Raw genomic sequence first — 24,976 nt, 5'->3', positions numbered from 1 at the left:
TTCATCCATGTTGTTGCAAATGACAGAATTTTTTCTTTTTTAAAGCTGAATAATATTCCTTTGTGTATATATACCGTATTTTCTTTATCCATTCATCTGTTCATAGATACTTGGGTCAACTTTTAAAGAAACGCATATTTCCTTTCAGTTTATTTTGAATATACAGTACACGGTTTGGATTTTTCAACTCTTTTAAAGAGGAGCAAGAACAGTCAGCTTGTTTGTAGTAAATCTTATACAGATGTGAGAAGGTCCTGATTGCTCTATGCCAAGAACTTGTTTGACTACAGGTCTGTGGATTAGAACGGGAAAATGGGGATAGGGACAGGAGTCCAAATTAAGTGTCAGAAAATAATCAGTTTAATGGCATGCTCAGGCAGTTGACAAAGGCATAGCATAAACACAGGCAAGGTCCAAAGTACTAGTCAGGAACCAGAACTGAAGTCAAATAATATTGGCAAGGTAGCATTCTAAAACATCTAAAAGGCTGTTGTCAAGCCAACAGAGTTTCCTGATTCCTCACCTCCTTTGAGGAGGAAAAACAGTGGCTTGGGCAGTTTGGAGTAGGAAAAGGACCAGAGTAGAAATTCAGAGTCAGAATAGCCAAGAAGTGAGAGGGTGATAGGGAGGCTGGGTCAGATACTGGACAGCAACCAAGAAGTGAGGTCACAAAGCCAGAGAAGCAGGGAGAAACCATAAGGTAACAGATACAAGTCACCCAGAAGAATGTAGAACTTTCATAACAGCAAGAAAAGATTTTAGGCATCTATTTTACCATCTCAGAGGAAGATAGCTGCAGTTGTGTAAAACAGGTACCAGGATTTTAAGAACCTTAATCTTTGTAACTTCTTTATGTTTATAATTTATACTATAAATATAGTAAAAATTGTTTTGGCAAAACAACTTGAAGGAAAATCCTTAAAACCAGTAGAGCCTGTGGGCTTCCCTTCAAAAGGCCATGTGACTGGGAGCTAAGGAGTCTGTGTCCCACTCTGTGGTCAAGTTGGGGCAGATCTCCAGGGACGGCAACAGCTACAAAAGAAAAGCAGAATACAGAGAGCTGCTCTAGAAACCTTGAGGCTGAGAGGAAGGGCCTGTGTGAGGTCCTCTAAAGTTTGGTGGCCAGATATGAGGTTGATTCCACTTATGCTAAGTCCCCAGGGAGGTTCAATTGGAAGCTCAGAGATGTAGGAATGAGGGTGAAAGGAAGCATAATTGGGCCAGGCAGTTGCAGTGGTGACCACATTAGAATGAGGTGACTTACTTAGACCTGAGCTGGGATACCCCTGCAAGAGAGTCTCCAGGTCTTCTAGGACTAGGACCCTGCTACTCCAAGGGTGATCCATGGATCAGCAGCATCAGCTTCACCTGGGATGCTTTTAGAAGTTCAGAATCCCAGGTCACAGCCCAGACCTACTAAATTAGAATCTACATTTTAAATGACCCCCAGGTGATTCCTATGCAACTTAAATTTGTGAAGCACTGGTCTAGGATACCCCTGGAGAATCCAAAAGAGTGAGCCAGGTATGGTGGCTCATGCCTGTAATCCCAGCACTTTGGGAGGATGAGGTGGGGGGATCACTTGAACCCACGAGTTTGAGACCAGCTCTGGGGCAACACGGATAAACCCCATCTCTACAAAAGATAAAAAATTAGCCAGGCATGGTGGCATGTGTCTATAGTCTCAACTACTCAGGAGGCTGAGGTAGGAGGATCACCTGAAACAGGGGAGGTTGAGACCACAGTGAGTTGTCATTGCACCACTGCACTCCAACCTGGGTGACAGAGTGAGACCCTGTCTCAAAAAAACAAAACAAAAACAAAAGAGCATTACAGACATATAAAGAAAGGATGGAAGGAAGAGGCTAATCTGTGGAATTGGAGGCAGATGATGAGTTGCGGTTTGAAGCCAGACTCAGAAAAATTCGACGGTAGAGAGCCAGCCGGCACTAGTGCAGGTAGCAGGACGACACCTCTTGGGGAGAGAACAGATTCCGTTTCTTGGCCTGCAAAGAAGGTGACGGTGAGAGAGAGAAAAGGCAATTCTAAAGACCCTCTCAGAAGAAAGTCCCAAAGACAGACAAACTATAGAACTTTGTGCCATGAGGTATACATGGAACAACAAACAGTAAAAATTAACTTGGAGATTTTGAGTAAGGAAAAAGAGAGGATACATGTGTCCTCATCATATCCCTCTTCCTATCTAATCCCATAGGCATTATTCTCATGGAGGCCCTAGTTGCTTCATTGTCAGCATCATGATATCTTCCCAATTGAACTTTCTTCCTCTGGCATCCAGTTCTTCCTGGCACAACTTTCAAAACAACCTTTTCATCATGTCATTCTTTTGCTTAAGAACCCAATTCCTTCCAACTTCATATTGGCTCAAAAAGAAGGAAATTGATAGATATGCATGTGTATTAATATTTCCACATTTCTTGGTACTAGAGTACCAAGAAATACTACTACAAACCAAATTGGTAGCCTTATCATTTTTCTCTCAACTCTTCATCATTCTCATTTTTGTTCATTTGTTTATGATTTTTCCCTTTGCCTGGGTGGCTCTCAGCATCTCCCCATCAATTCATGACCACCACTCAGTTAAAATCAGATTCAGTATTCACTTGCTACTCTCCTTGGTGATCACCTTGGTTTTCATTTCCATGTACTATCAGATAGATAGACAGATAGATACAAATACATCTACATACATCTATGTACATATACCTATATATAAAATTCTTTTTACATATTATTTATTTTCTAAACTAATTTATATAAAATAAAGGGACTCTACTACTTTTTCATCAGTGTAGAGTGGAATTATTCATAAACTAGATTATTATTAAGGCATTTTAAAGAAATAAATAATTTTACTTTGAAATGTTGGCATTGCCACTTGTTTTTCTTCATGGATAGATAACTTGAGTCATTCATTCATATATTTATTTATTCAAAAATCAACTATTTATGGAATACCTACTTTGTCTTGAGCCCTGATGTGAGAGCTGGAGATCCCAAGATGAATAAGACACCATCGCTACTCTCAAGGAACTCACAGCCCAGTGAAAGACACAGAGAAGAAACTAGACAGTTGTAGTTGTATCAGACACCTGTAGTTGCCATCTACCTTTCTAGGAATTGTCCTTTCCCACCCACACAGTCACAAAAGGCAATATGATTCTACCCTCACTTTCCCAAGATGATTGGTCCCTCAGGAAGCAGTTGACTCATGAGTATTCTACATTGTTATTGAAGTGATGATTCTTCTGACCAGTGAAACAGGGTCATATTTCCTGCATTTAGAATTTTATTTGGTTCCCAGCAAGACAATAGCAGTTAGATTGAATAAGTCAGTAATGGGAGCACTGATTGAAAAAGAAAGATGAGAAGAACCTCTGGGACTTGAACAAGATTTAATCTCTATTGTTCTCAAAGAAAACTGGTCTGCATAAAAGAGCTCAAACTGAATTGTTCTAAACTGGAGGGGAAGGGGACTTCTAAACAGCCTATTATTTGAGATTATCCAGATTATGTAACTTAATTCCAGATACTTAGGAATCATTTTATTTTCAATAAATTCTGTCTTTTCATCTTCCCTGATGTTTTGTGGTGAGTGGCTCTTATCTGGTTTTCAATTATAGATTTCCTCACAATCCCATATTCTTTGTGCTTTTCACTTCTATGTTCTTCAGTGAAACCTGATTTCTGTTGGTTCCTTATTGGAACATATATTTTAGCAGTGCTGTGGTTTATGACATTCTGATATTGTAGGTCCAGGAACACATCTATTTGGTAAGATGAAGTGAAAGGAAAACATTGATAGTAACCTTGATAAGTGAGAAAATAAAACAGGATGAAAGTCAAAGAAAACTCCAGGTAGCTGATTTATAAACAGAAACACAAACATAAATATAAGATAGGGAGTGATACTGTGCAATTGTGTAGAGCTTTGCAGCTAATGATTTGGGGAAAAGAAGAAGAGAAAGATGAATTGCATTTAAACTGCTTATGTACTTTAAAAATTTTTGAGAGGCTAGTGCTTATCAGTTGTTCTCCATGGAAAAGAGAGAGAAGAAAGGAAGAAAAGAGAAGAGAAGAAAAAGGAGAGAGAGATAAAGAGAGAAATGAAAGAAAGAAAGAAAGAAAGAAAGAAAGAAAGAAAGAAAGAAAGAAAGAAAGCAAGCAAGCAAGCAAGCAAGAAAGAAAGAAAGAAAGAAGAAGGAAGGAGAGAGAAAAGAAGAGAAGAGAAGAGGGGAGGGGAGGAGAGCGGAGGGACGGGGAGAAGACAAAAGAGAGGAGAGGAGAGGAAAAAAGAGAACAGAAGATTGGCTTAGAATAAAGAATATTATATTTGGTTGTACACCAGCAAGGCTTTCTTTACTGTTGAGGGATAAAATACTGAAATGGGCTTCTATGGGAGACTGTGGAATCTCTAGTCAGTCAATAAGATTTATTGCTATCCTTGGGGAATCATAAAGAGAATAAAAAACTCCTTGAGCTGAAGGATTTAGTTCTTTGCTTACTTAAAGAAAGGTAGCTGAACAATCTTTCAGTATCCTCTCTGGCCCTTGATTACCTTCAAAAACATGATTCGGGGAAATTCAGGAATCTAGTAAGGGAATTGTTTAGAACTGTATGTTGAATTGGTCCCATGCTATATCCTGACTCTATAAAAAAAGAGATATCTGTATTTTATATAGGTATTTCTCCTAATTTTTAGTTTGACCCTTCACAGTTTCTTGACATCCATGACTAGCTATGGTGTGGGGAAAATGGCTTCTATTTTATAGTAGCATTACTCTCACTCACCACTTATGACAGCTAACATTTTCTGTCACTAAGTGCGGAATGAACACTAAAGATAAAAATAATGTACCCTAATTAGCATAACAATATAATCAACATGGTCTGTCTTATAGTTTCTAAAACATGCCCTTGAATCCTATATTCTATCCCAGGACCTAAATTCCTTTTCCTCTTCTACCTCTCCCAAATTATATGCTAATGATAGCATGAAAGTATCCTGAATTCTAGAAATGTGAGCCGTATCCTTGCATTCCTTGACCCAGAGGCCATAGGGAAAAGAATTCTAAAGAATACAAAAGGAAAGACATCTAGCAGAATGAGGTGACTTACCTACCAAGGCAAGAGTGACATACATGCTAATAGCAAAACCCCCATTTCAAGTTCTAGATACGTGCTGCCCAATAGAAAGATCAAGTGAGTTATGTGCATATTTAAATTTTCTTGGTAGCAGGCCAGGTGCACTGGCTCATGCCTGTAATTCCAATACTCGGGGAGGCTGAGGCAGGAGGATTGCTTGAGGCCAGGAGTTCAAGACTAGCCTGAGCAGCATAGTGAGAACCTATCTGTACAAGAACAGGAAGGGGAATATCACACTCTGGGGACTGTTGTGGGGTGGGGGGAGGGGGGAGGGATAGCATCGGGAGATATACCTAATGCTAGATGACGAGTTAGTGGGTGCAGCGCACCAGCATGGCTCATGTATACATATGTAACTAACCTGCACAATGTGCACATGTACCCTAAAACTTAAAGTATAATTAAAAAAAAAAGAAAGAAAGAAAAGGTGAACAAATAAATAAAAAAAAGAAAGGAATTTTAAAAATAAAATTTTGTGGACGCTACATTAAAAACTTAAAAAACAAAATTAAATTAAAAATATATTTTATTTAATCCAACATGCACACAATATTCCCATTACAACATGAAATAAATATGAAAACATTAAAGAGGTATTTACATTCTTAGAAATCCAGTTTGTATTTCCCACTTACAGAATATCTCAACTTGGACTAGCCACATTTTAAGAACTCAATAGCCACACATGACTAATGGCTACTATATTGGACAAAGAAGTTCTAGGTCATGTATCTGGCTTCATGTATCTTGCAAGGAAAGGCAAGAGCAAAGCAACAAAGGCTGGGCCATTGGGATGGAGTCGAGACTCCTCTTAGGGGCCTGCTTCTCCCCTACCCCTGCACGCCCTCCCCAGGGAGCCAGGAAATAAAAGAAAATCTTGAGTTCCTTCAAGGGAAATTCCAGGTACTTAGCTAGTCCTGAAAAGTAAATAAGCAACTTGATAAGCAAGAGGTAATAGTAGCTTAAAACAATAGCCAGGGAAGTTAGAGCCCTGAGATGTTTGATTCCATGTAGAAACTAGCGATAACATCTTAACATATGTCCCTGAATTGTTTTTTAGAGACCTGGACCCCTGTCAAACAAATCCACTGGCACATAGACCTCAGCTAGGGAGAAACTGAGGACTGAACTCTGACAGTCATTCTTTGTTCTAAAGTTTTTCCTGAGGGGCGCAAACTTGTCCAACCCACCTTATTTTGCTGTTGTTGTTCTGTTTTGTTTTGTATTAGGCTTTTAGCAGCCTGAAGCGATGGTTTTCAGTTTCTGTCTCTAGTGATAAGTGAAAAAGAGGGATGAGGAAAGGGCTTTACTGGTTCAACCAGAAACAGAAACTAGGAACCCATGGCTGTATTCTCTCCCTTGGACACCCCTGTGAGGAAGCCATGCCCATGAGCCAGACCTACGCTTTCTTTCTGCTGATCCCAGATTTTTAAACACAGCTTCTCTTCTTTAAACAATTGCAAATCAGGAAACTTTTAACTCTACCTGTGACTTATAAACCACCCGCTTCAAGATATCCACCTTTTTAGGCCAAAGCAATGTATAACCTCCATTTGTAATTTGCCTGTAACTTCTGTTTTCCTGAAATTTATCCCTGCTTTTTAAAACCCTTGCTTGTATCAGAGAGGTTGGATCTTAAGCGTGAGCTGCCCAATTCTCCTTTCTTGGCATCTTGCAAATAAACGCCCTCCCTTCTCCCACTGAAAACCCTCAGTGTGAATGTTTGGCCTTACTGTGCTGGGTGAGTGGACCCCAGTTTGATTCAGTAACACTATTTCTGTGGTGTTTGCTCCAGCACTTCTTTAATACTTTTCCCTCATACCATACAGAAAAAAAAAATACTTTTTAGAGGGCACTGGACAGGGCATTGTCAAGTCTTTTCTTGAATGACATCTCCTTAGTCCCACCTGACCACTCTATATAAAACTGGAAATCTGCCCCATCCCACACTTCTGATTCCCTCTTACATTGTGCACAATATTCAATAGCACTATAACCTTCTGATAAATTATTTTACTTATTTATTATTGTGTTTACTGTTCATTGTTTGTCTTCCTACCCTATAGAATGTGAGGGAGGAGAAGGGCAGGCATGTGTGTCTGTTTCAGTAGCTAAGGCATCCCAAGTAACTAGACCATTGCCTTGCATGCAGTAGGTGTGTAGTAGGTACTGCAACAATAGCTGATGAATGTTAGAGGAGTGAGTAGAATTTTAAAGCTTAGAATTTACAGATAAAAAACACTGGAGCCCAGATAAGTAAAGTGACTTACCAAACAAGCTGGTCAACAGCAGAGCCAGTCGGAAGACTTAAGCTTTTGAACCATTCATCTGAAGCTTTTTACACTATTGGATGTATCTTCTGCTACTATTAGCAACCAGACTCTGGAACCAAAACACTAAAATCTTAGAAAAGCGTAGAAGATTCCAGAGGCAAATTTTGACAACTGTCTAGTTTCTAATTCTACCTAAAGATTTTCAAGGCCATGAGTGCTGTCAGCTTAAATCACATTTAATATTTATGTTTCTGAGAATCTGGCTTTTTGGACTGAAATCAATGTGGTGATGACAAACAATGAGGCTGACTAATGAGTAACAAAAGCTGTTCATTGTATGGACCTGTAATAAAACTCAGCTATTGCCATGATGTGATTATATTTATGAGTGTTACATTTAATTAAATATAACCTCTCTTTTAATAATGTTCACCAACATCCTTAATCCTTTGATACCCCTGGGAGAATGGAAAGAGGCCATTGTTGCCTTCCTTTATTAGAGAAGGAAACTGAGATGGAGAAAAGACATTTGTTGGTTATTCAGCAAGTTACCAGCCAGATCACAAATCCATATATCTGCACTATGAATACCCTTATGAAATACTTCAGATCAGAGTCTAATAATCTTTGATATTCATTTGAACTAAAGGGCATGTCCTTAGTTAAAAGCAAAACTAGCCAGAGAAGTCCTATCTGCCTAGGAAATTCACAATCAAAAGTTTACAGAAACGTACTATTGGCATCCTAGTAACTTGCTCAGCTTGAACATATGCTATATCATCCTTTTTTAGAATCTTTAAAAAACTGATGCTGGAACTTTGGGTGCAGCTTAAAGTACAAACACAGGACAACTAGGGGCAATGCTCCTATGATTGAATCTGAAGTTCAGTAGAGAATTTCAGTGGCTGAAATAAACTGTAGGCATCTTACTATCGTTTTCTTTGAATTTGAAGTTTTCTTTAAGGGACCATAGATGGAAAGCTATTAAAAATTGAGCCATATTTTGCAGATTAATTTGGCTGGAGGTGTCAAAATGTCTTCATTTGCCATGACTGGGGTCCAGCACAAGGGAAACAGTCTTCAGGAGCTGATGCTGGCCTGAGCTAGTAGTATTTTATTATTAGGCAAACTCTATACAAATGTAGTTTGAGTTTCCATCTATGAATTTCATCCTACATTCATCTTATTCTGAAACAAGTAGTTGTCACTGAGGAAAGCAAGCACAGTCTTGAGGATTAGAATAGGTTTAAATCCAGGTCAAGTGCTTGCAATTTGACCTCAAGAAAATCATTCAACTCTGAATGGATTTTTCATCCAAAAAAATAAGAGGGAGAAAACTGTAGGTGAAGGGAAACTTATGAACAGAGACCTCCAGTTGAAGGTGACAGATGACTCTGGGCTTGATTAGGGCAGAGACAACCTTTTTGTTTATTTGTTTGTTTTTTGTTTGTTTGTTTGTTTTGCTCTTGTTGCCCAGGCTGCAGTGCAATGGCACGATCTTGGCTCACTGCAACCTCCGCCTCCCGGGTTCAAGTGATTCTCCTGCCTCAGCCTCCTGAATAGCTGGGATTACAGGCATGCGCCATCATGCCTTTTGTATTTTTAGTAGAGACAGGGTTTCTCCACGTTGATCAGGCTGGTCTTGAACTCCTGACCTCAGGTGATCCGCCCACCTCGGCCTCCCCAAGTGCTGGAATTACAGGCATGAGCCACCGCGTCCAGCCCATATTTAAAAAAAAAAAAGAAAGAGAGATGGCATGGATAGAGTTAAATAAGTACAGCCAAAATAAGGATGTGGATTCAACTCAATGGGCCTCAATGGCAACACCTCAAAGGGTGTGTAGAAGAGCAGCCAAGGGTGGTGGTGAAATGCATCAAAGAGCAGTGTCTAGAATCATGGAGGCCCCTACTGTCAGTTGAAGTAATTCGTATGTGAAGTGAGGAGGCCTGAAGTAGCATTGTGATGGAGGGACAGAGGGAAGAAAAATCATCAGGACTTGTTCTCTCTCTCTCTCTCTGTCTGCTTCTTTCTCCATATATTATATGTATATACATCATATATAGACATATATTTAGAGGGATATGTATCTATATCACATATAGATACCTATATATTAATCAAAATAACTGCAAGATTTAAATCTGGCTTATGGCAAATATGACAATTTAATACACAAAGAAATAAGGCAGAAGAGGAGAGTGGGAAGAGTTTCTGAGATGTTGAAGTCAAGACTGGTGATGGCAAGTCATCCATGGGAAAACACCGACTGAGCTTTTGGTGATACAGACCTGGGGATGTAGACATACCCAGATTTTGAGATTAAGTATGATGGTGATAGCTGAAGCCTTTGGAACAGATGAGCTCCCCACAGTGAATAGAAAAAAGAAAGAGCATAATTCAGGATTTAAGATGGAATACTGGAAGATTAAATGTGATAATGTATGTAAAGTACTTAGCACAGTGGCTTGCATATAGTAAAAGATCAATAAATGGCAGTTTTTACTGTAATTAAGTACATGCAGCTTAAAAAGATAAGGCAGAGAAGGAGCTTGTAAAGGAGAGAGAGGCATGCATGGTGAACTACCGCAGCTCTTCTTTCAGACTGAAGAGTGTGGTCTCTAATGTAAGGGAGCCAGTTCTCTGTATGAGGATGCCTCAGGGCTCCCAAAGATCATCTTCCACAAAACTCCTTATCAGCTATAAAAGAAAACTAAATATTAACAACTTTGTTGGTGGGTGGAGTTCCTAAGAGCTATATCAATGGTTCATTCAGGCATTAACTGGGAGTGATGTAAAATATGACCCATGCTCTTTTTATGTTTTTTTTAAGCCAGAGTGTGTGAGAGTCTACCATTATTCTTCTCCTAGCCAGTTAAGGTCACCCTTGGGAGCATAAAGTGTGGATCAAACTATTTTTGTTTAGGTTGAGTGTATAGACAATTAGCATCAACTAGAAAAAAGACCTCCCCTTTACGATTATCCCTCCAGTTTTACGGCCACTTGACCTCAAATCCATATATCTGGTCAGCTTTCTGACCAAGCAGCCCTCACATGAGGCCCTTTGAATGTTATAGTACCCATGGAAACTTGTATAGGTAGATACTACTAGAAAAGCAGTCATTCATTTATTAACATATATCAGGCACCTCCTCTGATCCAGAGCAGTATCACCCACACTCAAAAAATAACAAGCATAGAAAAGGGTGGTCAATGAATAAAGGAGCAGAGAAAAAATAATTAGTGAGGGCTAAAGAGACACAGGCTGTTGATAAAATGCCACAAAGCATTTAACTCTTCATCTGTCTTCATAAGCTTTCTCCATTTTATAACAGAGAAGACAATTAGACATGTAGGCTGCTCAATCATAATTTGTGAATTCTAGGAGAAATTAATGATTCTTAAAAAAGAAGAGTTTTTTCACTTTTCCTACATCAATCCAGCATGAGCACAAATGTATCTCTGTTAAGGCTAGGGGGAGAAAGGGGGAGGGAGAATATGAATACTGCCAGAACAAGCTCAACAGACAGGAACAGAAAAGAATTTTACTGGCAGAAATTAGAAATTGTTCTTTCTCACTCCACCAACACATAAGTAATAAACGCAGAACTACCTTCTGCTGCCTTTATAAGCTGTGTTGCAAAATGATGCCTCAAGGGATATAAGTAGAATCTACCCTGCAATAAAACTATACCACCCTACTCAGAACACCTGAACCTATTACAAAAATTTCCTTTTTTTTTCTTTTTTTTACTCATGATGTCTTTGATATAGACCCAAAGTTAGCTCATAAATGAAGTTAAAACCTTTTGGTCATGGGCCTTTGTAAACCCTCCAGAACTGAAAAGTCTATGATGCAGTCTATAGAATTAATAAAAACCATTACACACATGATTTAAAATGAGTGTTTTATGCATGAGGCATGTAATGTTTCAGAGTGTACCAGACATGTAATAGAATGTTTAAAAAGAGTCAGGCTTGATGGCTTATGCCTGTAACCCCAGCACTTTGGGAAGCTGAGGCAGAAAGAAGGGTCACTTGAGCCTAGAGTTCAATCCCAGCATGGGCAACATAGTGAGACCTTGTGTCTACTAAAAATAAAAATAAATTAATTGGGCATGGTGTCATGTGTTTGTGCTCCCAGCTACTTGGGAGACTGAGGTGGGGGGATCACTTGAGTATGGGAAGTTGAGGCTGCATTGAGCCAGGATCTCACTACTGCACTCTAGTCTGGGCGACAGAATGAGGCCCTGTCTCAAAAAAATGTAGGCAAGATTCTGTCTCTTTTCGACTGAGAACCCTAAGATAATGAACGGCAACCCATCCCCTATTCAAAAGTGAGGTGAAGCTCCTCAGAACAGGGCTTACAGCTTTATGACCATTAGTTATTCACTCATCCCCTGCCTATAAAAATAAGGTTGAACATGCTGAGAAAGTTTTTGTCAATTAAAAAAAAAAAGTTTTATTCTAGAATGAATTGTGGAACCATGGTGTCATTTTCCTTCTCCATCGTGCTCACTTTGCCCCAACATGGAGCCCCCCCCTTAGTACCCCAATCCCAGTGACAGGAGTGTCAAGGACAGCATCAGAGAATTCAGTATGTGTCTTCAGGTCAATCATGAGAAATCTAAAGGGTTAAAGGCTGCCTGAAGTAACCTGAGCTAGCAAGACAGAGCACTGTCTTGTTGGTAGGTAACTAGGTCACTGCTAACAATAGGGCTAAGGTGCTTGTGTGCCATGGATCAGTTGTGAGAAACACAGAAGAAAGGCTGCTGGTCTGGAACTTGTTTGGAGAGTGCCCAGGAGGATTTTCAGAGGGGGGTAAGACAATCTTCAGCAGAAAGAGGCTCAGAAGTATCAATGGGTACAGAAGTTGCAGCCAGGGGAGGAGGGAACGGTTGAGTGACCCCCCAGGGGAATGTTTGAGGAGGTCACAACAGTACCACTAGATGTTTTGCTTGCATCTCTGCCATAGCTAGAGGAAATTAAGACCACTAAAGTGGTGCTAGTCAGACTTTTGCTATCCCACACCTCTGGTGCCTTCCTGTACTTCAATATTAAAGGAGCCAGAGAGAACCTAGTGAGTGGGGAAGAAGGAAAGGAAACAACCCACGTGCTCCCATCCACACCCAACTGCACAGCAAGCTTCCAGTTGAAGCAGGTCCAAATTGGGGAAAAGGAAAAGATGTAACTTTGAATGAATTTCAAAATTTTTACTATTACAGTGAACTAGATATATTAATTATTAAACTAAGGCTGTTTTAGGAAATCAAGTGACCAGAGGAGACAGATTTTATTGTCTAATTGTAAGCATATAAGATATGAGCTCTACCCAAGATTTCATCTGAGAGCAGAGGAAGATGTGACAGCAGAGAGTACAGGCAATAAAGAGAAAGCACAAAGCTGTTTCCTGATTGCACCCCACTTTGTGCTATCTGTCCATAGGTCCTGCTGAAAGGAGCCAATTTGTCCCTTGTGATGCCACCTCATTCCCAACTCCTGGCCATAGTTCATTAGACCAGGGAAGGCTGTCTGACCAAAGTCAGCCAAACAATAGCCCAGCCAGTGACCTGTGACATAGCCTTGAGAAAAAGATAAAATAAATCATTTTCCTTGGTATGACAGTATGAGAAAAACAAATAAACAAACAAGAGAATTAGTGTACTTCACCATGAGAGTTGAAGCAAAAATATCATTCATTAATCCACAAATACTTATGGAGTGCAGTACTATATTATAACAAAGAATTAAAAACATAAAGTCCCTGTCTTCAAGGAACTAACATTCTAGTGGGAAAGAGGACACAAAGCAATGAAACAAATAAATAAATGAAAGAACGACAGATGATTATTATTGCCATGAATGAAGTAAATAAAGTATTTGGATAAGGAATAGCAAGGGGGAGGGACACTTTATATAAGGTGGTTTGGGAAGGGCTATCTGAGATGTGATATTTAAACTGAGATCTGAAGAATGATAGAGATTCAGATTTGTGTATAGTTGGGGAAAGAATGTTCCAAATATAAGGAGAAGGAATTGCAAAGACCCCAAGGAAGGAAATTCTCAGCAGATTCCCAGAACTGACCGACAGCCAGGGCAACTGGAGCAGAGTGAGCAAGAGGGAAAGATGAGATCAGAGAGGGAGACAGAAGCCAGATCATGCTGCGATTGGGAAGCCATGGTGAGCACAATGCAAAGCAATGACACAGAATTGAGGCCAGTGTGGACTGTGTGAAATGTACCTTTAGAAAAGAGTAGAGACTGAGCAGTAACTGAACTATCTACTAAAGCTTACAGCTGACAAGTATCAAGTGTTTTCAAACCTGTCGATGTTCTATATCAGAGGTCAACAAACTTTTTCTAAAAATGGCTAGATAGTAAATATCTGACGTTTTGTAGGCCTTATAGCCTTGGTCACATCTACTCGACTCTGCTGTTATAGTATGAAAACATCCATAGACAACATGTAAATGAATTAGTATGTCTGTGTATCAAAAAAAAAACTTTTATTTTTGGACACTGAAATTTGAATTTGATATAATTTTCATAAGTCAAGTAATAGTATTTTGAGAGTCTCTGAGCCTATTCTGGCTTGGGAGGCTGCCTGATTTAAAAAAATTAATAAATAAAGTAAGAAATAGCTTTTTATTTTTAATCCATTTATAAATGTAAAACAAAAAAACATTTTTAGCATCCTTCTGGCCATAAAAAATAAATAATGAACAGGATTGGCCCACAAGGCATAGCTTTCTAACCACTGTTCTACATGCTTTTATTTGTAAATAACTCATTTAATAGTTTCAACAACCCCATGAGACAGAAGCTACTAATATACTCACTTCGCAGAAGAAACTGAGGCAAAATATCTCACAGCTAGAAATTGGCAGAACCAAGAGATTAACCTAAGCGAATCTGGTCCCAGATCACATGCTTTTAATTTTTCAATCCTGCGTCATGTTAATAAATAATTCAAATTTAACAGATGACTGTTTTTACCAGACCCTACAAGGCCTTACTTAATCAGATCCCTGGATACCTTTCTGACTCTATTATCCATGAATTTTCCCTCTGCTCTCAGCACTCCATCCCTAACTGATTTTGGTGTTGATCCCAACACAACAAGCATATTCTTGCCTTACGGTCTTTGCACTTGCTGCTTCCTCTACCAGGAACACCGTTGCCCTGTGGCTTCCTCTCTCAATTCATTCAGGTCTGTGCTCAAATTTTACCTTCTTGGAGAGACTTTCTCTGATTATCCTATCTAAAATAGCATCCTGCTATTCCCTATTTTCTTTCCCTGCTTTATTTTTCTCCACAGCATTTATTGTTGCTTGGCATTATATATTTATCATCTGTTTGTTGCCTGTCTCTTTCTATTAAAGTCTGAACTCCATGATTTTGTCTATTTTTTTTCAACACTTCATTCTTGGTACATAGAGCAGTACCCTGCACATCAATAAATATTTGTGAATGAATGAAGAAAAAGCAATCAGGAGAAACAAGAAAGTCACAGAGATGATATTATTTAGAGAAGCCATATGTCCCTGAGAAAATTCAAAAAAGCAGTTATTTTCTAAATTGCTTTGGCTCTCACCAGATTTTCAGGCTCGATTATAGTTCAAGTATATCCTTAGAATAGCTACCCCCTCACCCCATTTGTCTCTGTTCCTTGCAACCAAAGGAACTTAACTAAACCTGAAATTGATACCAGGAATAGGGTGTTACATAATAGTTCCAATTAAAATGTGGCACTGGGTGTGTCCTGTTAGCAGGATGAAGGGCAGTAGCATCTCATTCTAGTATGAGAATACAGTAGTGTGGAGTATGTGGAGCTAAGGCTGGAAAGACAAAAAACCAGGGGCTGGGATATCTTGGGCCCTTGAAAGACAAGTATTTCAGGAATCTTGTGGCCACTGCCTTAAAGCATTTCTGAGCAATGAAAGTAAAGAATTGTGGTTTATTACTTTTTATTTTCTAAGGTAAAGTGCAAGAAGAAAAGAACAATCTTTGCTTCCAGGTTGCCCAGCTAGCAGCAGATAGAAAAAAACAGGGCCATTTTACAGCCTTGTAGGTAATCCTTTTTGCATCTGTCCTGTGTCTTACAAATCAACATGGCATGGTATGCCCATGCTGAGTGTAAAGAAAAAAAAAAGACAAATTATGCTGCCCAGAAGTGGGTTAACGAGCAGGAAAGGATTGTTCTGTAGGGCCTCCCCTCATAGGGAACTCCTACAGCAGTGTGAAAACTCAGGCAGTGTGATTGGTGACCAACAGCAAGTTCCTCTCCAAAGAATCAAGAATGTAAACTGTTACCTATGGGAACTACTGGTGCTATCACATAGCCTATAATCCACAAGAAGCTAGCCAAACAGTTCAAGCTTGACTGCCGGTTGTAGGGTGTGGATAGGGGGATTGCTGCAGATGATTGCAAGCCTAGAGTGTAAATAGGCAATGAATGAATTGCAGATGTATTTACGTTGCCTCCCCACCTTCAGCCCTTCTGAGAGGAACTGCTCTGTTCAGCAACCTGACGGTGTCCAGTTAACCTGGTTATATACAACAACCTTTGCCCTGTTGCCTCAACAACTGTTGCTAAGAGAACCAGGCAGGCTGTACATCCCAGGCTTACTTAACATAGTAAATGTTTCTCAGTTGCCTCTATTTGTTGTTTGAATTCATAAAAAGCAATGAACATTTTAAAGCTACAGTACAAATGCCCAATAAATTCACATAGACAACTCTCGTGCTCTATTTTGCCACATTTAACAAACATAAATATCCAATGATTTAAAATGTAAGATGATTACTGTTTTCTAAAATAGTCATTATTTTAAGAACTATAATGAAGCTCATCTCAGCCTTTGTTTAAAAAAAATCCTTATTTAAAATGTTAAAGGGCCAGGTGCAGTGGCTCACGCCTGTAATCCCAGGACTTGGGAGGCCAAGACGGGTGGATCACGAGGTCAGGAGTTTAAGACCAGCCTGGCCAACATGGTGAAACCCCATCTCTACTTAAAATACAAAAATTAGCTAGGTGTGGTGGAGCATGCCTGTAGTCCCAGCTACTCGGCAAGCTGAGGCAGGAGAGTTGCTTGAACCCAGGAGGCAGAGGTTGCAGTGAGCCAAGATCACACCACTGCACTCTAGCCTGGGCGACAGAGCGAGGCTCTGTCTCAAAAAACATAAAAATAAAAATAAAAATTTTAAAGTAACTGAATGTATTCGTTAGGAATAGATATGAATAACAGTGAAAATAACAGTGAATTAAACAGAGCAGTTTATTTTTCTATCAGATAAAAAGTAAGGTGGTCCAGGGCTAGCATGAGAATCCACAATCCTTAACATTAATGCTTACTCCAGCTCTCTGTTTTGACATCCTATGACAAAGTCCATATTCATGGTCCAAGATGGCATTTAGAGTTCAGTCATCACCTCCTTTTTCCAGGTTGCATAATGGAGAAAGAGATGAAGAAGAAGGGGAGAAGGCACTCAGTGACTACATTTTCAAACTGTTTCCTGGAAGGTGCTGCACAATCTTTCTGCTTATGTCACATCAGCTAGAACTTAATCTTAGCTGCAAAGAGAGTGGGAAATGTCTATATTCTGGATGGCTGTGTGCCTAGATAAATATTGGGAGTTATATAACTATGGAAAGAGAAGAATAGATATTGAGGTAAACAACTAGCAATCTGTGCGACATTTCAGAATGGAGCTCTGGAAATTCTGTTTCCAGAGCAGCTTAGCCACAGTAGTTGCCAAAGATAAGGAAAGATTAATCCATGTGACGATTGAGATATGCCTGGATAGATGTAGAAAAAAAATGGAGGTATAAATTTATGTAAAAGAGTAAGGATAGAATTTTTTTTTTTTTTTTTGATGGAGTCTCACTCTGTCATCTAGGCTGGAGTGTAGTGGCGTGATCTCAGCTCACTGAAAACTTCACCTTCCAGGTTCAAGTTATTCTCTTGCCTCAGCCTCCCAAATAGATGGGATTATAGGCATGCACCACCATGCCCAGCTAATTTTTGTATTTTTAGTAGAGACAGGGTTTCACCATGTTTGCCAGGCTGGTCTCCAACTCCTGACCTCAAGTGATACTCCCGCCTCAGCCTCCCAAAGTGCTGGGATTACAGGCGTGAGCCACTGCACCCAGCCGGGATAGAATGTTTTGATTCTTAAATATAAAAAGGAAATTAACTATTGGTTGAAAAATACTAACGTGGGGTTGGAAAGGAGAGCTATGCTCTTAATGGATACCTCCACTGCCCTTCATGTTGCAGAAGTGAGAGTGTAGCAGGAATGGGGAAGAGTCACTTCAAAGTGATGAGTAAAAGCAGGGCTTGGAACACTATGGCTCTAGGATCAAATCCAGCTATTTTTGTAAATAATGCTTTATTAGAACACAGCCACTTTCATTCATTTACATCTTGTCTGTGGCTGCTTTCATGCTATAATGGCAGGGTCAAATAGTTGCAACATAGACCATGTGGTCTGCAAAGCTGAAAATATTTGCTATCTGGGCTTTTACAGAAAGTTTGCTGACCTCTGATTAAAACACCTGAATGAAGTGATCCAGTCTCTGACTTTAATACTTCCTATGGTCTTAAGCAATTTCACGTGCAGTAAAATTGTGGATTTCACTGTAACAGTGGGTTATAAATATGATCTGATCTACAATCACAAGGATGCAGTAGCTGCATATTATTGGGGAAAGGGCAATGTTCCTTTTCTTAAATAATGAGTTGTCATTTTCCCTGGAGAAGTTTCTATTTCTTACTGTAGCTTGTTAGGTTTTCTCTGGACTCTGCATTCTCCTGTTTTCATAAGACCCCTTGCACAAGTTAACACAGGAACAGAAAACCAAACACCACATGTTCTCACTCATAAGTGGGAGATGAACAATGAGAGCACATGGACACAGGGAGGGGAATATCACACACCGGGGCCTGTCGCGGGGGCAGGGGCAAGGCAGGGAGAGCATTAGGACAAATACCTAATGCATGCATGTGGGGCTTAAAACCTAGATGACCACTTGATAGGTGCAGCAAAACACCATGGCACATGCATGTCTATGTAACAAACCTGCACGTTCTGCACATGTATCCCAGAACTTAGAGTAAAAATTTTTTTTAAAAAAAGACCCTTTGCACTGCTATTGGAACAATCAAATGTGAACCTGAGCTCTGATACAGAATGATAATATCCCCAGGAATTCATCATACATATTGTACTGCTGTTGTTTTAGTGCAAAGTGAAGGGATTTAATGTTCTTAAGTTAATGAATTTACCTATTCAAATAAAACATCAATTTACAGAGCAAAGAAAGAGAAAAGAAAATCATCTTTCAATTTTTCATCTTTCAATTTTTAGATCAAATGACCCCTCCTCCTTAAAGGATTCTGTTATCTACTAGACAGAATCACTCTTAGCCTCTTCTGTCTTCCTGCAGCATACAGCTTCTATCTCTATTGAATCTGTCACATTATGCCTTGTTTTGAGGTTGTCTATGAACAGATCTACCTTATTCTCTAAAATGTTACAATGGTATAACTTATCAGCTTCTAAATGTCCAGGGTCCAGCACAATACCTGGCACCTAATAGGTGCTCAATAAATGTTAATTGACTTGAAATGTGCAAAAGGAAGACTGTTAGGCTCCACCGCATCTCCTCTGTCTTCTCCATTGCGGAGGCTGTCAGATCTGCCTACAGCTGACCTTGTTCTGGACAACGTGTTCTCTCCTCCTTTCCGTTCTCAGTTTACTTGTTCATTTCCAGATCTATATAAGCTATAAATGTGTGAGAATCTATCACATTTAAATTTTCAAAATATGGATTTTCTTCTATCTCTAAAAATTCTTATTCTGTGATATTTTTGTTCACTGGACAGTGTGAGTGAGCTTCCTTTTCCATCCTTAAATTACCTTCACCCTTATGCACTCCACAGAGCAGTGAGGCAGAAGAGACAGAAAAGGAGCTTGATTTCTCTACATTCCCCACCTCCCTTCCTCTGTGCTCCATTGATCCAAAATCTTTGGACTCATCTTGGCAAGAACTGACTGATCAGAAGTGCAGCAGCTTCCCTGTCCTGAATTTTAAGCCTCATAACAGAGGAACAGTCTCTTCTTATTCCCACTGTCATCAAAACATGGCCTTAGCTACGAGGACATATAATTATTTTAAAGAATTATTTTAAAAAACAATTTCATGAAAAACTAATTATGATAAAACTAGGAACCCACAAGAATCGATACTCCCATGATGCCTTCATAGGCCATGGACCAGCTCCGCCCTGTTAGCAAGGGGCCTAACAGCAAGGATCAATGCCTCTTTTGGCCCCAGTCCTTTGTCTGTGGGCCCTTTTGCCTTTTCCTAGTGTTATTGTTGCCAGGGCTGATTCTTAGTGTTCTAGCTTCTGACGTACCCACCATATGCAGCTGCCAGACTGAAAGGGAAGAAAAATTGATTTCAGCTTCCAGCTTGAGAATGTTCATGCTGCTCTGACCTTGAACAGGGCTACTTCACTTTCTTGCCAATCCTCAGTCCACAGCCAAGGTTTACTTTCAGTACTGTTTTGATGCATTTTGCAGGATTTTTTTTTCTTCACATCTTCTCTGTGGCCTCTCATCTTGCCTGGCCTTGCGCCCTGATCCTCTCCAAACCCAGCAGGGCCTCCTAGCCAACCAGGAGAATGATGGGCACTAAGACAGAGTTGCAGCACCAGCTCCTGGCAGGCTGACAGGTACCAGGGAGGACCAGTGGCCAGGAGAGAACTGAGGCTGCCTGGTCCATCTCTCTTAGCCTGAGAATTGCCTTGACCCTTGTAAATGAAGAGAGACTGGTCCTAATATTGAAGTGGTATGACCTCTGGCAGGACATATGCCTATTTTTGCCTCCTTTTAAATTTATAAGATAAAAATACACCAGGAAGGTACAAATATACACAAAGAAAGAGACTCAATGTCAGAGCAGTGGTAAGCACTCCTTGGAAGGGAGTAATGATTGCTTAGGCTAGAACCACTAAAGATTTGAGAAAGTCATACAGGAGAACTCAAATTTGATCAGACTTTCCAACAATAAGATCCAAACTAGATTAGGTAACTCTGTAGTCAAGCAATTACACTTATCTTTCCAGTGAGTATATCTTATTGTCAGAAGTTGTGCTTGTCTAGGAAATACTGATTCTTGCACAGTACTGTGATTCTAGAATCTTCTATGCCTGCCACAGCCCATACCTCTTTCCTGGGTCACATCCCAGCAAAAGGTGGCTGCATGACTCTCTCTGAGGCAAAGTTTAGCCTTACTGCTAGGAAGTAAAATGAAGATTCTTAATTTCTTCTGTAGGCTGGAAGTCAGTAAAGGAGAGACAGGAGATCTCGTTCCAGTTCCATCTTGGCTTGCTTTATATCTCTGGACCTCAATTTCTTCCCTTTACAAAATAAATAGGCTAAATCTTTCTTTAACATTCCTTCCAAGCTCTGCTGCAATAATTCATTCCTAGCTGCATCAAGTGCATCATAACTCTGAAGGCAAGAGGAAAATGATTGGTTCTCAGGTCCACTGATTTCTTTTTGCAGCACAAATGGAAATTCTTTACAGAGAAAAGCTGCCATATAGCCTTAGATATGGAGGAGAGGAGTTGTTATCAAATAAAGCTATACTCCAGCTGTCCTGGACATCAGTTCTTCTTGAGAAGCAGTAGAGTCTATAGAGACCAGCAAGAATCATCTACTTCAAGCATCATTTCTGTCCTCCAGTGCTCATCCAGTTCACTACACACTGAGCAAGCACTTTTATGTGCCAGGCATTATTAGAAATACAGAAATGAATTAAGATCCTTTTCCAAATCAAGCTCACAGTGTTTGATAAAAGAAAAACCTAGCAAGGTAAAAACCCAAGGGTCCTAGCTGATGAGCCATTCTGAACCTCTTGTTCACCTACTCAGGAAGAAAATTAAGTAGAGATTCAGAAGAAGATCTTGGAAATCAGACACACCTGGATTCAAATTTGGGCAAGTTAATCTCTCTCCTTCAGTTTCCCCACCTTTAAAATGGCATAATGATAGTATATTTCTCAAAGAATTAGTGAGATAGTTCATCTAAAAATTCTTCACTTTTTTTCCACAAATATTTTTTGAGATATTCTATGTATCAAGCATTTTGGAAGATAACTAAGGATACAACTTTGAGTTGTTGATGTGATCTCTCCTCTCATAAATTTGCAGTGTGGTGTCAATATTTACTAGGCATTACATAAATAAATTTATAGATTGCAATCATGATAAATGCTATGTGTCATTGGGTTCTGCAGAATTAGATTCAGAGAAAGAGTCAGAAGCATACAAGATTCATGGGGGGTTAATGTCCAAGAAAAATTAAGGGTGGAAGAAGCAGGATTGGGCAGGAATGAGTGTCGGACTGCAATGCTGTTATCAAAGTCTTGTTCGATCAAAGAGAGACTTGGAAACAAAGATTGCCTAATAGAGGAATCCCAGTTGGATAGAAATGATCAGATGCTAGTCCCCTTACTACGTCCAGCCACGACACTGGGGCTGCTCCAGAAGAGTGTGGCTGAGGCAGGCCCTGAGACAGTAACGGCTGGAGGCAGTTAGTCGTCTGCACTCCTTTCAGCTGAATGGCAAGGTCTTGAAGGGACATCCTCTTGGTGTACCCCCATAGCTGTCCACACTGTGAAGGAAGCAATAGGAGAGGTTGCCTAGGCTTTCCTGACAAAGTTTCTCGGAGATGTGGAGGACGAGGCAGTGTAAACCAGACCCAGAGGTGTAGGCAGGAGCTGTCCAGGATTAAGAAAGAACACGTGTGAAGCACCAAGCCAGAAGACGGCAGTGCTTGTTTTAAGGGACAGAAAGAGAACAAGAATTGAAGCTGAAGAGGCTGGAGCCAGATACAGTAGGGCCTAGTAGGGATATGTTAGGATTTTGATCTTTATCTTAAGAGCAAAGGGAAGATGGTGAAGGATTTTAAGAAAGATGTGGAGGAGTCAATAACATGATCAGATGTGCATTTTTTAAAAATTACTGTGGCTGTTATGTTGAGGAAAGAATTAGAACAAGAGGAAATGCAGGAAAACCACTCGGAGGTTCTTGCACAATGTTTCACACATAGTAGTAAGCCCTCTAAAAATAAGACCAACATAGTCATTATTAATAATTATAAGCCTAGCCGGGTGCAGTGGTTGACACTTGTAATCCTAGCACTTCAGGTGGCCAAGGCAGGCGGATCGCTTGAGCTCAGGAGTTCGAGACCAACCTGGGCAACACGATGAAACCCCGTCTCTACGAAAAAATACAAAAAAAAAGTTAGCTGGGCGTAGTGGTGTGCGCCTGGAGTCCCGGTTACTTGGGTGGCTGAGGCAGGAGAATCACTCGAACCTGGGAGGTCGAGGCTGCAGTGAGCTGAGATCATGCCACTGCACTCCACCCTGGGTGACAAAGTGAGACCCTGTCTCAAAATAATAATAATAATTATTATTATTATAAGCCTGAATTACATAATCTTACTCTTACTCCCTCCATTAAATCTAGACACTTTTGCATTCACTTTAGGCTCTCTACCAGTTACCTCTTTATTTATCATAAACAGCATTGTTCAATAACTTTACATTTCATTACTCTATTTCAGACATTATGCTTTGCTTTAAAACTCTTCCTGTTCTCTGAACACATTTCTACATTTTTGCTCCAAACCACAGTTCTTGCCCATCTGAATGCCTTTCCCCATTCTCTGCCAAAAATTACTTTCCTCTTGTTCCAAACTCTGCTAAAGTCTTTCTGGCCCACTCCACATAGCCTGATATTCCCTTCTTTTCATCATCCTTCTGGTAATAACAGAGCACTGTAGAGCTATAGTGTGTATTGGAATGTGTGCTTATGTTCTTTTCATGTTCTTCTCACTTCTTTTGAACTCTTAGAAATCAGAGACTTGAGGAGGAAATAGGCATAAAGGACAGCTTATCTTTTCAAGAAGCTTAGCATTTTTTAAAAAAAGAAAATAATAGTTGGAAATGATCCAAAAATGTAGGTTGTTTTGGACAGAAAATGGGAGCAAATGCAACATAAAAACTGCTAGAGAAGCAAACGTAATTGTTATGTGCTGGGAAAAATAGCTAAAGATGATAGGAACTAAAATATATTGAGTTATTACCTAGTGCCAGTCACTATTCTAAAAGCTTGGCATATATTATCTCATTTAATTCTCACAACAACTCTATGAAGTATAATTCTTATCCTTGTTTTATAATGCTGAATGATGTATATCACCCAATTGCCTGAGCTCTAAAGAAAAATAAAATTTTCTGGGGCAGCTAATTGTTGAGATTTAGTTGTGCCATGTGATGAGGAGGAGGGAGGGTCACTAGAAAGAAAAGGTGATAGCAGCCAAATGGCTTCAGATAATTAATTTCACTTCCAGAAGAAAAGACTGGGTAGTGGGAAGTAGAGGGAAGAGATATAGGCAAGGAAGTAGGAGTTAGAAAGGAAAATCAACAATATATTTCAAGGAAGTTTTGTATATTCCTTCCCCATCTCCTTAAGAAACTTTAGTGAAGACCTAGACTGCTCATTTTTGTTTCAGGGTTTTTGTTTGTTTTGTTTTTATTCTCCAATTATGTACCTAATCTGGCCTTGAAGGAAGAGCTAGATAGCCCAACTCTTTCAGGTTTATCTGGAGATAAGTTCTCCCAGGATTTTGGAGGAGTATAAATTGCAAGAATTAACTTTAGACAAAGAGGTACCTATTTATCTGGATCAACAGGATAAAATAAGGGAAGAAGAATGAGAACAGTTTTCTCTCTCTATGTTACAGTGAAGGAAGACTTTGAAAGAGCAGAATCGTGAGGAATGATGCCAGTGCCATTTGCTGAAAATGAAAGCAGGAACTTGGACCAGAAGTTTTAGAATCCTGAATTTATCAAAGAAATGTGAAGGCTGAGGCTTACAGAGATCGAAGAGTAGAGGATGCATTGAGGCCACAGTTGAAGGAAAGAAGCCTGGATTTCCACTGAATTTGGGCTAAATTTCCACTATTCTTCTTCCTCTTCCTTAAGATTCTGCTCATTGGCTTACCCACCAACCCGGGAAACAGACTTATCTCCTTATCCTCAAGTTGCTGAAGGCAGGAAGAATGAGCAAGGTTTTGCTCAAGGAAGAGCTATTGTAACAAAATAATTGTAATTAGTCTGATAGTGCAGGGAAAGAAACTCCATTTCTTCTGCAGAATTCGGGGCATTATTTGCATTTGAAAAAGCAATCTCATTAGAGCAGTATGTTATGTTATAAGATATTTTCCAGAAAAATGTTTGAGAAGAACCATAGCAGTCTCTTGCATGTGCACGTGTGCCCACACACAGACACACACACACTCTGAATTTTCCACTTAAAAGTACATATACTTCAACTAAAAAGCAATTTGAAAAGGAATATAAATTGATCAGGGGATGTTCCTAAATTTAAAGAGGGAAAGACTTGTAGAAGTTTAAAAATAAAAGGACTTGGGGTTGGAGGAACAGGCATTAGGGAAAGCT

General features: G+C 39.7%; 1 long non-coding RNA gene across 1 annotated transcript; it reads left to right on the top strand.

The window, feature by feature from the left end:
- Positions 1–701: 701 nt before the first annotated feature.
- On the top strand, positions 702–24,766 carry LOC109026197 (uncharacterized). Its single transcript, XR_010132909.1, has 3 exons — positions 702–812; positions 16,883–16,960; positions 24,259–24,766. It is a non-coding gene; the product is annotated as an uncharacterized lncRNA (long non-coding RNA).
- The last annotated feature ends 210 nt before the right edge of the window (positions 24,767–24,976 follow it).

This window comes from Gorilla gorilla, chromosome 2 (assembly GCF_029281585.2).
Source record: "Gorilla gorilla gorilla isolate KB3781 chromosome 2, NHGRI_mGorGor1-v2.1_pri, whole genome shotgun sequence".
Classification (NCBI taxonomy): domain Eukaryota; kingdom Metazoa; phylum Chordata; class Mammalia; order Primates; family Hominidae; genus Gorilla; species Gorilla gorilla.
Note: the sequence above shows the minus strand (reverse complement) of the source record. Positions and strands in the feature narration are given on the sequence as shown.